Source organism: Prionailurus viverrinus, chromosome C2 (assembly GCF_022837055.1).
Source record: "Prionailurus viverrinus isolate Anna chromosome C2, UM_Priviv_1.0, whole genome shotgun sequence".
Taxonomy (NCBI): domain Eukaryota; kingdom Metazoa; phylum Chordata; class Mammalia; order Carnivora; family Felidae; genus Prionailurus; species Prionailurus viverrinus.
In genome coordinates, this window is record NC_062569.1 from 148,861,500 (window position 1) to 148,874,477 (window position 12,978).

General features: G+C 47.0%; 1 protein-coding gene across 6 annotated transcripts in view; it reads left to right on the plus strand.

Annotated features, from left to right (window-relative positions):
* Nucleotides 1-12,978, plus strand: part of KCNE2 (potassium voltage-gated channel subfamily E regulatory subunit 2) — a 170,630-nt gene that overhangs the window by 81,671 nt on the left and 75,981 nt on the right. The window lies entirely within an intron of this gene.

Sequence of the window (12,978 nt, forward strand, 5' to 3'; positions counted from 1 at the left end):
AAAAAAAAAAAAAAAAGAAGCAGAGATGCCAGGATTGATGTCCAAAATGAGTTTCAAAAAAGCAGGAGCGGGGCGCCTGGGTGGCGCAGTCGGTTAAGCGTCCGACTTCAGCCAGGTCACGATCTCGCGGTCCGGGAGTTCGAGCCCCGCGTCAGGCTCTGGGCTGATGGCTCAGAGCCTGGAGCCTGTTTCCGATTCTGTGTCTCCCTCTCTCTCTGCCCCTCCCCCGTTCATGCTCTGTCTCTCTCTGTACCAAAAATAAATAAACGTTGAAAAAAAAAATTTAAAAAAAAAAGAAAAAGCAGGAGCATGAGCACACTGTAGTTACCAGTACTGAGTAGTCATAGCACCGTCTCCAAAAGCTCTGGTTGTGTCATGACATGTTCCTCCATAAATGCCTACATACATCCACATAGATAAGCTTATTTTTGAAGCTTTCAACCATCCTGTGAAGTGAATAAGAGTAGGATGATGATGATGATTGATTGATGATACCTATTTTATGGGCCTCCCAAAGTCACATGGCCACTCAGTGGCCGAGCCAGGATCAGAAACCAGGTTTCCCATTTCAGAGTCTAGCATGACTTTATGAACACCCACTGTCTCAGTTGTTCAGCAGCGCCACTCAACTTTCTGCCTTTTTATAATTTCTGCCCAACACCTCTTTGTGACACAAGGGGAGGAACCTACCCTGGAGGTCAAGGGGGATGTTTTGAAGCGTTCCACTGAAGCAAATAACTTTGAGCATCTCAACCTCTTGGTGCCCCAGAAGCTGATGCCATCTGTCAAGGCAATGGTTGTGCAGCTCATTGTCCCCACTTCACAAGACTTTGAGAGGATACAAGGAGATGCTAGATGTCATAGTGCTTTGAGAATCAAGTTGCTGCATGAATCAGGACATCATCAAATGTAACAATAGTTCTGACTCTTTAAAGCAGCTCCTGGAGAAGCTGGTGAATGAAAGCCATCCCCATGCCAGCATTGGTGCTCTTTCTCTTTGGTTTTCCCTGACTTTTCCTACTGTATCCTCCATACGGAAGGCACTGAAGAAGACTTGCAGTTTTCTTTCTTCACAGAGTCTCCAAGAGTTGTGGCAGTTAGTCTGGAAACTGTTCCATCTCTTGGCAAAAAAAAAAAATCAGCCATCAGTTGGTTACTTCGTAAAACTACTAAGCCCAGCCTCATCCATCTGTCCTTCTCTCCCTCTTTCTGACATCAAAAAGACACCAACTTGTCCCTCAAGTTCCTGTCAGACTCAGCAAGGCCCGTTCTCTCATGGAGTCGTAGGATGGCTGCAGTCCTTCACTAGATGGTTTGAGAATAGGAAGCAGGGGTGAGTAAATGTTCAGTGGAGACATGAGGCAAAATAGGCTTTGGGTTTCTGGTAGGCCCATTCTTATCCACTGAAGTATTTGCATTTCTCTTCTGAGAAAAAGAGAAAATCAGGCTGAAGGCAAGCATTTGATTGAGTCCAGTACTAGATTTATGAAATGGGGATAGGTTTTGTGTGGGGGGGGGGGGGAGGGGGGATGGGTGTGGGTGTGGTGGTGGGGGTGTTGTTTTTGCAAACTACTAATGTTCTTTTACCTTTTGCATTTTTGTGGGCAGAAAATCCTCCTAGTTCTCCTTCCGCTGTTTGAGCTATTCGTTCCCCCAGGGGGAGATTGGGAAAGAGTCAAGCCTGCCCTGTCAGGGTGCAAAGAGAAAGAAGTTTCTGACATCCAAAATAAGATTTTGCAGCAAAACAATAGTTTTGAAAACCAGACTTTGTAGAAAGGAAGATGACTTTCAAAATTCTTTAACATACCAGGAACCAAGTCTGGAGGGCTCATATCCTGAAAACTTTTCCATAATTATGGAAGAGACAGACTTTAGCCAGTGACAACTAGGCCTTGGAGCTTGCTGTTCCAGGGTGGGAGAAAGATACGATAGACAGGAAGGGAGGGCTTGAACCAACCCTACCTGGGCCTGGCATTGTGGGTACAGAAAAGAAATGAGAAGGAAAAAGACTGGGTCAAGTATCAAGGATCTTGCTCAAACACTGTTGTCTTACGAGGCTACCAGAAATACCCAGATAGGCATGGGCAGCCCCAAACCTCAAAGCTCATGGCATGTTTCCCTGGGTATATGATAGGGAAGCTTCTGACCTCTGGGAGAAAGCCTGATCTTGACCATTTCCAAAATGGCAGGGGAGGACTGGTAGCAGGCTAACAGTTAAAGGGTTAGAGGGGAGGGGCGCCTGGGTGGCTCAGTCGGTTAAGCGGCCGACTTCAGCTCAGGTCATGATCTCACGGTCTGTTAGTTCAAGCCCCACGTCGGGCTCTGTGCTGACAGCTCGGAGCCTGGAGCCTGCTTCGGATTCTGCGTCTCCCTCTCTCTCTGACCCTCCCCCGTTCGTGCTCTGTCTCTCTCTGTCCCAAAAATAAATAAACGTTAAAAAAAAATTTAAAAGAAAAAAAAAAGGGTTAGAGGGGAGGCAAGAGACCAAACCCCAGTCCTAATATACCGTTACAATTACAACCCCAGAGTTGGGGGTGATGGGAGCCCTGCTGCATAAGCTGAGAGAAACACAATTTAGGACTCTGGGAGGAGACTGTTTCACAGGATTCCCCTGCACCAGCCTGGAGAAGACATAAGCTGGGTGGGTCAGAAGAAAACCAGAGATTGGTCCTCCCCAGCTGTCTTCACCTCCAGCATGGAATGGACAGCAGATGGGCCTGGATATCCTTGAAGGGGAAGACAGAAGCCAGACAAAAAATCTGACCGGGGAGATTCAGGCTCCCTTTCCAGTAGGGAGGTTCAGAGATGTCTTACTTTGTCTCTTCAAAGTCACAAAATCCTTACATTTCCTGCAAACGCTTAGCTGCCATATTGGAAAGTAGCGGAGCAAACAGGGGAGGAAATCTGAACTGTCCTAAAGAGACTGTTAAGATCAGCCTTACAGGGAATTGAACTTTGAATAAACTGACTGAATGTTTACATTGAAAGGAGACCGTTTAAATTGGAGAAGTCTGAACTATTGTTAATGGCCAGTCTTGGTTGCCTCCACTGCCCAGCAGGGTGGGGGGCTCATGAGGAATAGCAGATGAAGTTATAGAGAAAATAAAGGATTGTTTCTTTGAGCCTCTGAGTTGTAATGTGAGCAAATTTATGCCCTCAATATATTTGCATTCTCTGTCCCCTCTCTAAGACCAGCAAGCATTTCTGACAGAGATCCCAGCCTCCTGCAAATTTCTCTGAAATATGGCAACTGCCTGTCTGACGGCTCATAGTTGGTATTGTCTTGGGCTAAGGTGAATAAATTGTCTGATTACTGTTTTGTATTTGAGGCTTCCATTTTCTCCTAGCTGGCAAAGTTTAGCTAGAGTGCCTGAACTTCTACTATTAGAGTCACGTGTTCCCTCAGGGTGGATGAGAGGGGGAACTTTCCACTCAGCTTCATTGCGATCCCCCCTTAGCTCATAAATGAAGAAAGCCTCATGAGTATGCCCTTCTGCCCATCCCTTTTACCATCTTCCTGATGTGTTTGGTTAGGACTCGGAGGAGTTGAGAATCAACCCTTTACTAGCTGAAGACTTGAAGATCCAGGGGATCTATGCTTCCTTTACTTCCTGTTTCTTGGGCTTCTTTTCCTGCTAGGCACTTCCTGTTTCCCCTTGGCACTTCCTCTGGGCAGGTCTGCCATTCTCTTTTGTCCTACTCTACACAGATGGGTGGGTGGTTACAATAAGAGCCTCTCTTGGGCATGGACATCTCTTTTCTGAGGTTGGAAGGAGGATTAACCAGGGCCAAATTCTCCAGTTGTCAGGAGCATATCAGGAGTTTGATGGTCTCTGGTTTAGGGTATGGCCCTAAAATTATATGAGGGAGGTCGGTTATTCTCTATCCCAGCGTCTTGTTTATTTCATTCATTGCAATTATCATGAGATGTAACTTCATTATTTGTTTGTTTACTTAAACTCTATGAGGGAGGGTCCCTGTATGCCCTGTTCATTGTTATATCCCTAGTACATGGAGCAGTGCCAAGAATACAACTGGTGCTCAACAAATATTATTGAAACAATGTGTTGAAAGACAGAAGGACTGACACAGGTGTTAGGAAGTGCGGGGGGAGGTGGTGGTGGTAAAGACATAAGATAGAGGAAGAGAAAAAAGCTGAGGCAGCACCCTGATTTGTAGCTTGACTTGGCTAGAGACCTCATCTACAGTAGGGCAAGTTCCCTCTCTAAGCCCCAGTGAAAAGAGAAGAATTCTATTTTTTTAAGTTTATTTATTTTGAGAGAGAGAGAGAGCATGAGCAGGGGAGGAGCAGAGAGAGAGAGAGAGAGAGAGAGAGAGAGAGAGAGAATTCTAAGCAGTCTCCACACCATTAGTGCAGAGCCTGAAGCAGGGCTCAAACTCACCACTGTGAGATCACGACCTGAGCTGAAGTCAGACACTTAACCAACTGAGCCACCCAGATGCCCTAAGAGAAGAATTCTATTACAGTATGATAATGATACTATGATACGCATGATAGATAAGAAAAACGGATATAAAGTAAATACTTGATGTTGTATCCGTGATGTGTTTATTACAACTGATGGACCTACATTGACAACAGGTGTGATTTTTGCTGCACTATTTGTACCAACCATTTGGGTCAGGCCAACCTGCCAAGGAACTACTGGCCAAAGGGGCTGATGGGCAGGAAGGACCATGCAGGCAAAGTCACTTCACTCAAGATGCTGTGAATCCCAGATGGAGGTATGCGAGCTTTGAGTTTGGCTGCGTAGTGCCACTGTGAGATGCCCACCTCGAGGAGATGACCTGGCATCTTTCTTCAATGGAGCTGCCATATTAGAAGGCTCTGGGACTCCTCTCTGCTTCCAATGCTGACAGTTGAGTGACAGCAGAGAGGCAAGCCACAGGAAGGCAGTGGCCCATCTTGTTCCCCTACACCAGCGGTGTCTGGAGTTGGGGTCGAGGGTCAGAGAGTCTTCTAGTTGCGGTTCGATGTATGGGGTTTCCATGCAAGATTCTGTTTGAAGAAGGTTTCCATAGTGAAAACAATTTTAGAGTTTTAAAACCACAAACTTACATAACCTCTAAGATTTTCTTCCGTCTGTGACACGGTATCACTTTACAATCCTATAGAACTCCAGTGCGCCAGCAGTCTCGGACAGGGTAGCTTCTCTGAAAAGCACTCTAATGCTATTTATGGCTTGCAGCAGCCATTTTACCCTCTAAACTCCTAAAGAGTATTCTTACTGAATGACCTTTCTGTTCCCCCAAAGCTGTGTGCTTGGTGCTGGGGAGACCATGACCTTGGGGCTAGCTAAGGAGTAAAATAGCCTGTCCATCTGCTTGCCCTCCCAGGCCTTGGCTAGGCTTCCAGGAAAGGCCCAGGGTTATTTCTCAGAGTGACTGCTTACCAAAAACTCTGCCAGCAGCTGGAAATTCTCTATAGTGTAGTGTAGTGTGTATTATAGAATACTATAGTATACTATAGAATACTATAGAATACTATCGTATACTATAGAATGCTATAGAATAGTATAGTATGCTATAGAATACTATAGAATAGTGTAGTATAGAATAGCTTAGCATAGTATAGAATACTATAGTATACTATAGAATACTATAGAATAGTATAGTATCAAATAGCTTAGCATAGTATAGAATACCATAGTATAGTATAGAATAGTATAGTATAGTATAGAATACTGTAGTAAAGAATAATATAGAATAGAATAGAATAGAATAGAATAGAATAGAATAGGGTCGTGTAGTATAGTATAGTATAGTATAGTATACAGGTGAGGAAAAACTGAGTCTTGGATTAGTTGAAAGCTTGGATGGCCTCCCAAGAATGCTGGGGTAGAACAATCTGGATTTAGTCCTTAGGCCTGGGATTAAAGGTACAGTTTGTTATCATTCCAGGATTTATGGTGGAACAGTACCTACCTCCATGGGATATCGCCATGGATGTAAAGCATAAAGAGTCACAGGTTATTTTAATGTCAAATTTTGATCTTTTTTTTTTCTGGTAAAATGGAAGTCCCTTTCAGATTATGTACACTTACACATATAAAACTTTCAGAACAATGCCTGCCCCATAGCCTAATAAATGCTAATAACATATTCTCCAGCCTTAAGGTGTTTTTTGCCTGGGTTGATGAGGTGTAGTTGTAGGCAGAATTCAGTGTTCAGGTTGGCTTCAAATGATTTCCAGGTATAGGAATTGAAAAGCCTTAAGTATTTCCTCCATAGCCAGCTTATGTCTTCCTGGCCTAATAAATGGGAATCTCGATAAATATTTTACTGTATTGATTCATTTAGATGGAGTGGGAGTCACTAAGCAGTGGAATAAGTTTCAAACGCAGTCCTCAAGCAAATATTTTAGAAAGGGCCCCTTGCCCTTAATTCATGTCAAAATATATTCAGAAACCCTCCCACCCTGTGTCTTGCCAAAACTCAAAGGCTGCCTTGGAGATATTTACGCCCCTTGGGAGAATCTGCCAGTGTGCAGTTGTCTTTACTGGGTAGTGAGAATACCGCAGCCCCTCCGTGTCGCCAGCTCTGGTTCAGACAGACGGGCCTGTCTTCTGCCTCCGGGACTCCTGGGTCTCAGCCAGATCCTGGGGTGAGCTGAGGAGCGCGGGCAGGGTGGGGGGGACTGCTTGGGACTGCAAGATGAATGGTTTCATCAGTTTGACAGGGGAGGAGGGAGATGGGCTTTGGGGCTTGCAAAACATCACATCTTGGCAAAAATGCTTTGAAAAACAGGAGATTCCTGGAAAGCAATAATGCTGACAGCGGAGAGCGAGTCCCGGGCCTGCCAGAAAGTGGAGCGGAGCTTTGGTTTAGATGCCGAAGAGGTGCTGAGTCTGAGAACAGGCTGGCCTCTCCTGCTGTCTGCGGGCCTGTTTCGGCCACAGGCACTGCTGTCAGCTCCCCGTTTTTCTGGAAATTGTACGGTCCACGCAGCATCCTCATATCTGCATTTGGAAAAACTTGCCTCTGCGTCAGTCAGAACGGGGCTCGCCCTGGGCACGGCTGGTTGGCATCTAAATCTGGTCCCCGCGTCAGGCTGTGCCCTCCACCTCCGGGGCCTCCCTCCTGCCTGCGATCAACCTGGTCTTTTCCCTTCCGGGCTCAGCTCAGGTGCCACGTTCTCCCCAGGTCTTCCTCATCCGGGCCCCTGGCCTTCCCCTCCTCTTTTTTTCCTTTTGGAGTGGATTTCCTGAAATGTTTCGGCTCATCGGTCGTGAGGATCAAAACAGTTCTCTTCAAACAGCTGTATGAAGCCTCCAGGAGGCTCTGGCTGGTGCCTCGGCCCCTCTCCATGTGGGTCCCCCCCATTGGCCTCCTCTATCCTGTGCGATTACAGGCCCTCAGGGCCAGCCTGTATCTGCTGCTCGGATCCCCCGCAGACACAGGAGCAGCGCTGGCACTAACACGATGTCTGTTGCCTGAGGTGTGTGAATTCTTGGGGAAAAGAATCTTCTCTGAAGGCTGGGGGGCCACCATTATAAGCCGGAGTAGCTGATCTGCATTCCCAGTGAAAGGCACCTGGTGACCTCCCATGACCAAGGCGGATGGGTGACCACATAGGTGAGGATAGGGATCTATCAGTTCCTAATTTCAGACACTTCCTTTGAATGAACTTTCTACCAGAACTGTGACCCAGAAGCAGCTGACTTCTCTTGTCCCCAGCCCTGCAGTTTGCAAGGAATGTAATAGGGGATGGCCTGGCCAATCGGCAAGGAACGGGGGGTGGGGAGGGGGTGCCTCCTGTGCTATGTGACTGTCACAGACTGAACTGTGTCCCCTCCAAAAGTCCTAACTGTCCATACCTCAGAGTGTACTGGAGATGAGCCCTTTAAAGAGGTGATTAAGGTAAGGAGGTCATATGGGTGGGCCCTGATCCCATCTGCCTGGGGTCCTTAAATGAGATTAGCACACAGATCCACAAAGGAAAGGCCATGTGAAGAAACCAGAAGACAGCTGCCTACAAGTCATGGAGAGAGGCCTCGGAAGACCCAAACCCTGTCAACACCTTGATCTTGGGCTTCCGGCCTCCGGAACTGTGAGAGAGTATATTTCTGTTGCTGTCTTCAGTACTTTGTCACCGCAGTCCTAGTGGGCTAAGACGGTGACATACGCATGTGTCAACATGAACAGTCCTGACCTGTCTTCAACAATCACATCCTGAAAGGTCTGTAAACAACACAACGGCAGTTCGCCTCAAACTTGCGCTCTTCCTGGCCTCTCAGGGGCTGTGATGCTAGGGGGAGAATTCCAGAACGAAAACCTACAACCTGAGTGTTTATGATCTGGTGTGGGGACCAAGGTAAATGCACCCTTGTTCTATGTGCCAGACTCTGCCTGGGGACGAAGATCAGAGACCAGAGGAGGCTTGGACCAGGTGCTGGGGATGTGGAGTCACTTTGTCCTTAAGATGAGCTGGTTGGGGCACCTCGGTGGCTCGATCGGTTAAGCGTTTGACTTTGGCTCAGGTCATGATCTCATGGTTTGTGAGTTTGAGCCCCGCATCGCGCTCTGTGCTGAGAGCCTGGAGCCTGCTTCGGATTCTGTATCTCCCTCTCTCTCTGTCCCTCCCCCATTCTCTCTCTCTGTCTCTATCTCTCTCAAATAAGCATGAAGAAGAAGAAGAAGAAGAAAAGGATGAGCTGGATTTGGTCGATGGTAGAGAAAGGGTGTCTGGGAGGCCACAAAACCCTGTGTGGCTCCAGGAGTCCCCGGACACAGACAGGAAAACCTTGGGCAGCCCCAGAGTGAAGCAGGCCTGGGGACTGATCGCTGGGGTAGATTTCCCAAGGCTTCTGCTGAGAGCTTCCTGAAGCTGAGAACTGGACATTGTGACTCCATTCATGAGGTCCGGGGGGAGGCACTGAGTCTCACTGATGTTTCTTTCCTCGCCTGTGGCCTCTGTAGGAGCTCAGCCTGGAGCTCACCCCAGAGTGAACAGTTTGTGGCCCTAAGCACATCACTGACAGTTTCAAAGATCGCTGATGCAAAGATTGAGGCAATTTATTTTAATTGGAAACCTCTAGATGCATTTCCGGCGCTGATATTCCCCAGATGACCCCGTTGGTGGACTGGAAGCTAAACAAGAAAATGTGTGTATTTCAGAAAACCTGATGATTTGAGTTTTCAGACAAGCCCCCTCCCCGAGTTCTGCATGTGTTAATGTGCAGATGAAAGGCCCCGGGTGACTTGGATCTACAGAAACTGTCAATTCTAAAAGGCCTTCTTTTGGTCTTAAAAGGTGTCCTTGAAATTACTCCCAGGTTTTGGCCCCAACTGACTTTGCAGTCAAATATAATTGGCGGAGTTTAGAGCACAGCTGTGTGGATTTTGAAGCTGCCTTTGAGAGTTCCCTGCTGGCGAGTGATCTCAATGGCGACACGTATAGAGATACCAGCCAGAGTACAAGAGGAAGGGAAATGGGGTGCCTTTTGGAAGACGGTGTCACAAGAGAGCCCGGGCAGCACAGGAGCCTGGAGCTGGTTCCACGCAGCCAGGCCAGATCTGCAGGGCTCGGATTGTTCTCCTCTCCCCCGGCCCCACACCTTCCAGCACCTTCGACGAGCACCTGTCTCTGCAGATGGCTGGTGGGCTAGAGGTGTCTGTGGCCATGAGCGGAGAAAGCTAAGTGCCAGGCGGCCATAGATTTTCAATGCCACGCAGAGACCTGCTGGTGGCACGTTATTCCGCACGCTGGCTTTGATGCCCTGTCAGCACCTCGGCGTCAAAGTCATCAAACTTGGACACATATTCTCTTCCCCCAGGTGGCTTTTTCTCCTGCGTTCCTTGTTTCCGTCAATAATGCCACCAGCTCCCTGGCCACGTGCTCAGAAATGCTGGGCTCCTCTTGCATGTGTCCCGAGTCATTGAACCGCTGTCCTGTTCCAGATCCCACCCTCCCACTCCGTCTCCTCCCTTCTAGCTCACTCCCTGCTGCCTCTCTGTTGGGGACTCTCCAGCCTTCTAACTGGTTTCCTCACCTCTCATTTCTCCTCCGAGTCTACCAGTTCTCAATTTCCATATGCGTTCAAATCTTGGAGGTCTTTAAGGTACTGATTCCTGGGCCCCTTCCTTAGAGAATGGGATTGTGGTTGTGGGACGTGGCCTGAGGATCTGACATGTATTCTGACCTGTTCCTGACGGATTCTGATCTAGTTGGCAGGGGGCCACATTTTGAGAAGTTCTGCTTTTACCTTTTGGGCCCTGGTGGTCAGGGAAGTCTTCCTGTGGCCTGTCATGAGGCCACTCCTCAGCTCAAAACTACCTAAGGCCCCCATTGGCTCAAGCACAACCTTCTGGGGCAGGCTTTCAGAGCCTCCTGTGTATCCACCCCCAAAAGATGTCTGGCTTCATTTCCCACTCTCCCCATGAACTGTGTCATCTAGCTCAGTGGATTTCAAACTTTTTAAGAGACAGAATCAATTAGGGGCACCTGGGTGGCTCAGTTGGTTGAGGGACCAACTCTTGATTTCAGCTCAGGTGGTGATCCCGGAGTTGTGGGATCAAGCCCCACGTGAAGCCCCACGTCAAGCCCCACGTCAAGCTCCATGCTGAAAGCGGAGCCTGCTTGGGATGCTCTCTTTCTGTCCATCTGCCCCTCTTCCCCACTCACGCTCACTCTCTTACTTTCTCTCTCCAAAAAAAAGAGAGAGAGAGAGAGAGAATCAATTAAAATAACTATGTAATTAGTGCAGAGTCAATGTTCAATATGAAATTCTAATTCTAACCTACAAGTGGAAAAGGGACCAAAGATTTTTTTTTTTTAATTATAGAGGCCACATATGTAAAATTAGGAAAATTCAATTATTTACTGTGTTTTGGGAAGAGAATCGTACTGGAATTCTTCAAATTTATGTGAGTAGTACTTGGGCCTCATCCTTAGGGTAGTGCGAATCTGGGGTGTAGAGTTTGGGGCCTAACTAACCCAGGCTATTTGTTTTTGTGTCTCGTGTCAACCAAGAATGTGGCGGTGAGCCAGGTGGCAGTGCAGGGCTTTGGAAAGACACTTCAAACTATTCCTTCTGCCCCCAACACTCAGGTTATGATGGGCCTCAGGCCTACGGCGGACCATTTAGTAGATGACAGTGGTTAACACAGAAGCAGTTCATGGCTCCAAATTATCCTCTCAGCTTCCATTCTCTCTCAGATTCAATCTGTTCTTCATAAAATCTAGAATTAACTTCTGAATCAAGAATCTTATTGAAACACTTCCCTGCAATAGTCTTCCTTTGACTCTCCACTACCCACTGGTTTTGGGGTAGGGTCCACCCCCTAGGTGAGGCCCTTTATGGCTTCCTCACTGACCATTTCCCTCAAAAATATCCTAAGTGCTACAGCCACGCAGAACTGTTTGTTCTCAACTTTGGATGCCTTCATGCCTCAGAACATCCTTTTTTCCTTCTGCGTGGAGGGTTCTTTCTTTTTCTTCTTTGCAACTATCTTCTTTTTCTTTAGCACTCAACTGAAATATAACCACCTATGAGAAGCCTTTTCAATTTCCTTCAGAGAAAGTAACATGCTTTTTCCCCTTGGCTTCTATGCTACTCCCTGTGTACCCCCACCACAGAGTTCTGTAAATAAATATTTGTGTTAATATTGCTTTCTCCCATAAGTTAATACCTCCTCGGTATTCAGGACTTGGCCCAAATGTCATTTCTTCAAATACCTAGGTCCAAGTAAGGCTGCATTTTTTGCTAAGCTCTTTCATAGACCTGAATATTTCCTTCAGGGTCCATATCTCTGTAACTTTATGTTCATGAGTGAGATTACCTGTCTAGTACCTCTCTCCCCTCTGGACTACAAGCATCAAGAGGGCAGATACTGGATTTGTCACTGAATCCTCAGTAGGTATCACAGTATGGTTGGCACATAGTAGGAGCTCAATAAATAGTCTTTAATGAAAGAATGAATGGTTGAAGAGCTCCTCCTCTGGGTACCAAGGGAATTAGCAAATCCCTTCTTCTGGAGCTACCTTCCTCATTAGATGGAGTCCTTTTGGTTATAGTTTTTTAAAATAAGTTTAATCATAAAGGGTTTATTGGAAGGTTCCTTGGCATGTCGTGTGATTCAGGGAGGAGTTGAAAAGTCAACCCAAAGAAGATGGGAACTAGGCTGCCCTACTGATGTCAACCCCAGAAGTTACTAGGCCTTTCCTGCAGAATATTGATATTAATGTGGTTAGTTCCCATCTCCTGGTGTCTGTTACCCTCATTCAAATTCCAAATTCCCAGAATAAAGAAGTTGATTGGCCCATTTAGGTGAGGGATGGGTCCTCTTCCCCAGTCAGCTCTGCAAGTTCATGCGGTATAAACAGGGTGGCCAGTACCCCATTTCTGGAGTTCCCAGAGAAAAGAGGTTTCCCATGAGCAAAAGACAGAGTTACTGAAACAGGTGTTCACTTTGGTCTTCTGATTCATCTCTAATATTGTTTCTTCTCTCCTTCTCCTCACTCCCTTACGTGATGTATATTGGCGGTAGCAGAGTCCCTAGGGTACAGAACTGGAAGAAATGACCATGACGGAATGAAGGGGAGGAATGAACATCAGTTGGAGTTTGGGGACACTCTGAACAGTGCACCTTGAGCATTACTTTCTGTGTCCGTTAAGATAATGGTAGCTCTTATAAAACCGATACCAAGAATGTACTAGGGCTTAAACACCATAGAAACTTCTTTCTTGCTCTCCTACAATCCCACATACATTCCTGATCTGTTGGTACCTCTTTTCCAAGAAGTGACTCAGGGACCCAAGCTCCTTCCATGTTGTGGTTTGTCCATATTCAGTTTACAGAAGCTTGCCAAGGCCACTGCATATGTCGTGTCAGTGGAGTGAGAAGCGTGAGGAGGATTGGACCTGGAAATGATACCCAACACTCCGGCTCACGTCCATGGACTAGAACTTTGTCACGTGCCACAACTAATTCCAAGGGAGGCTGGGGACTGGAGTG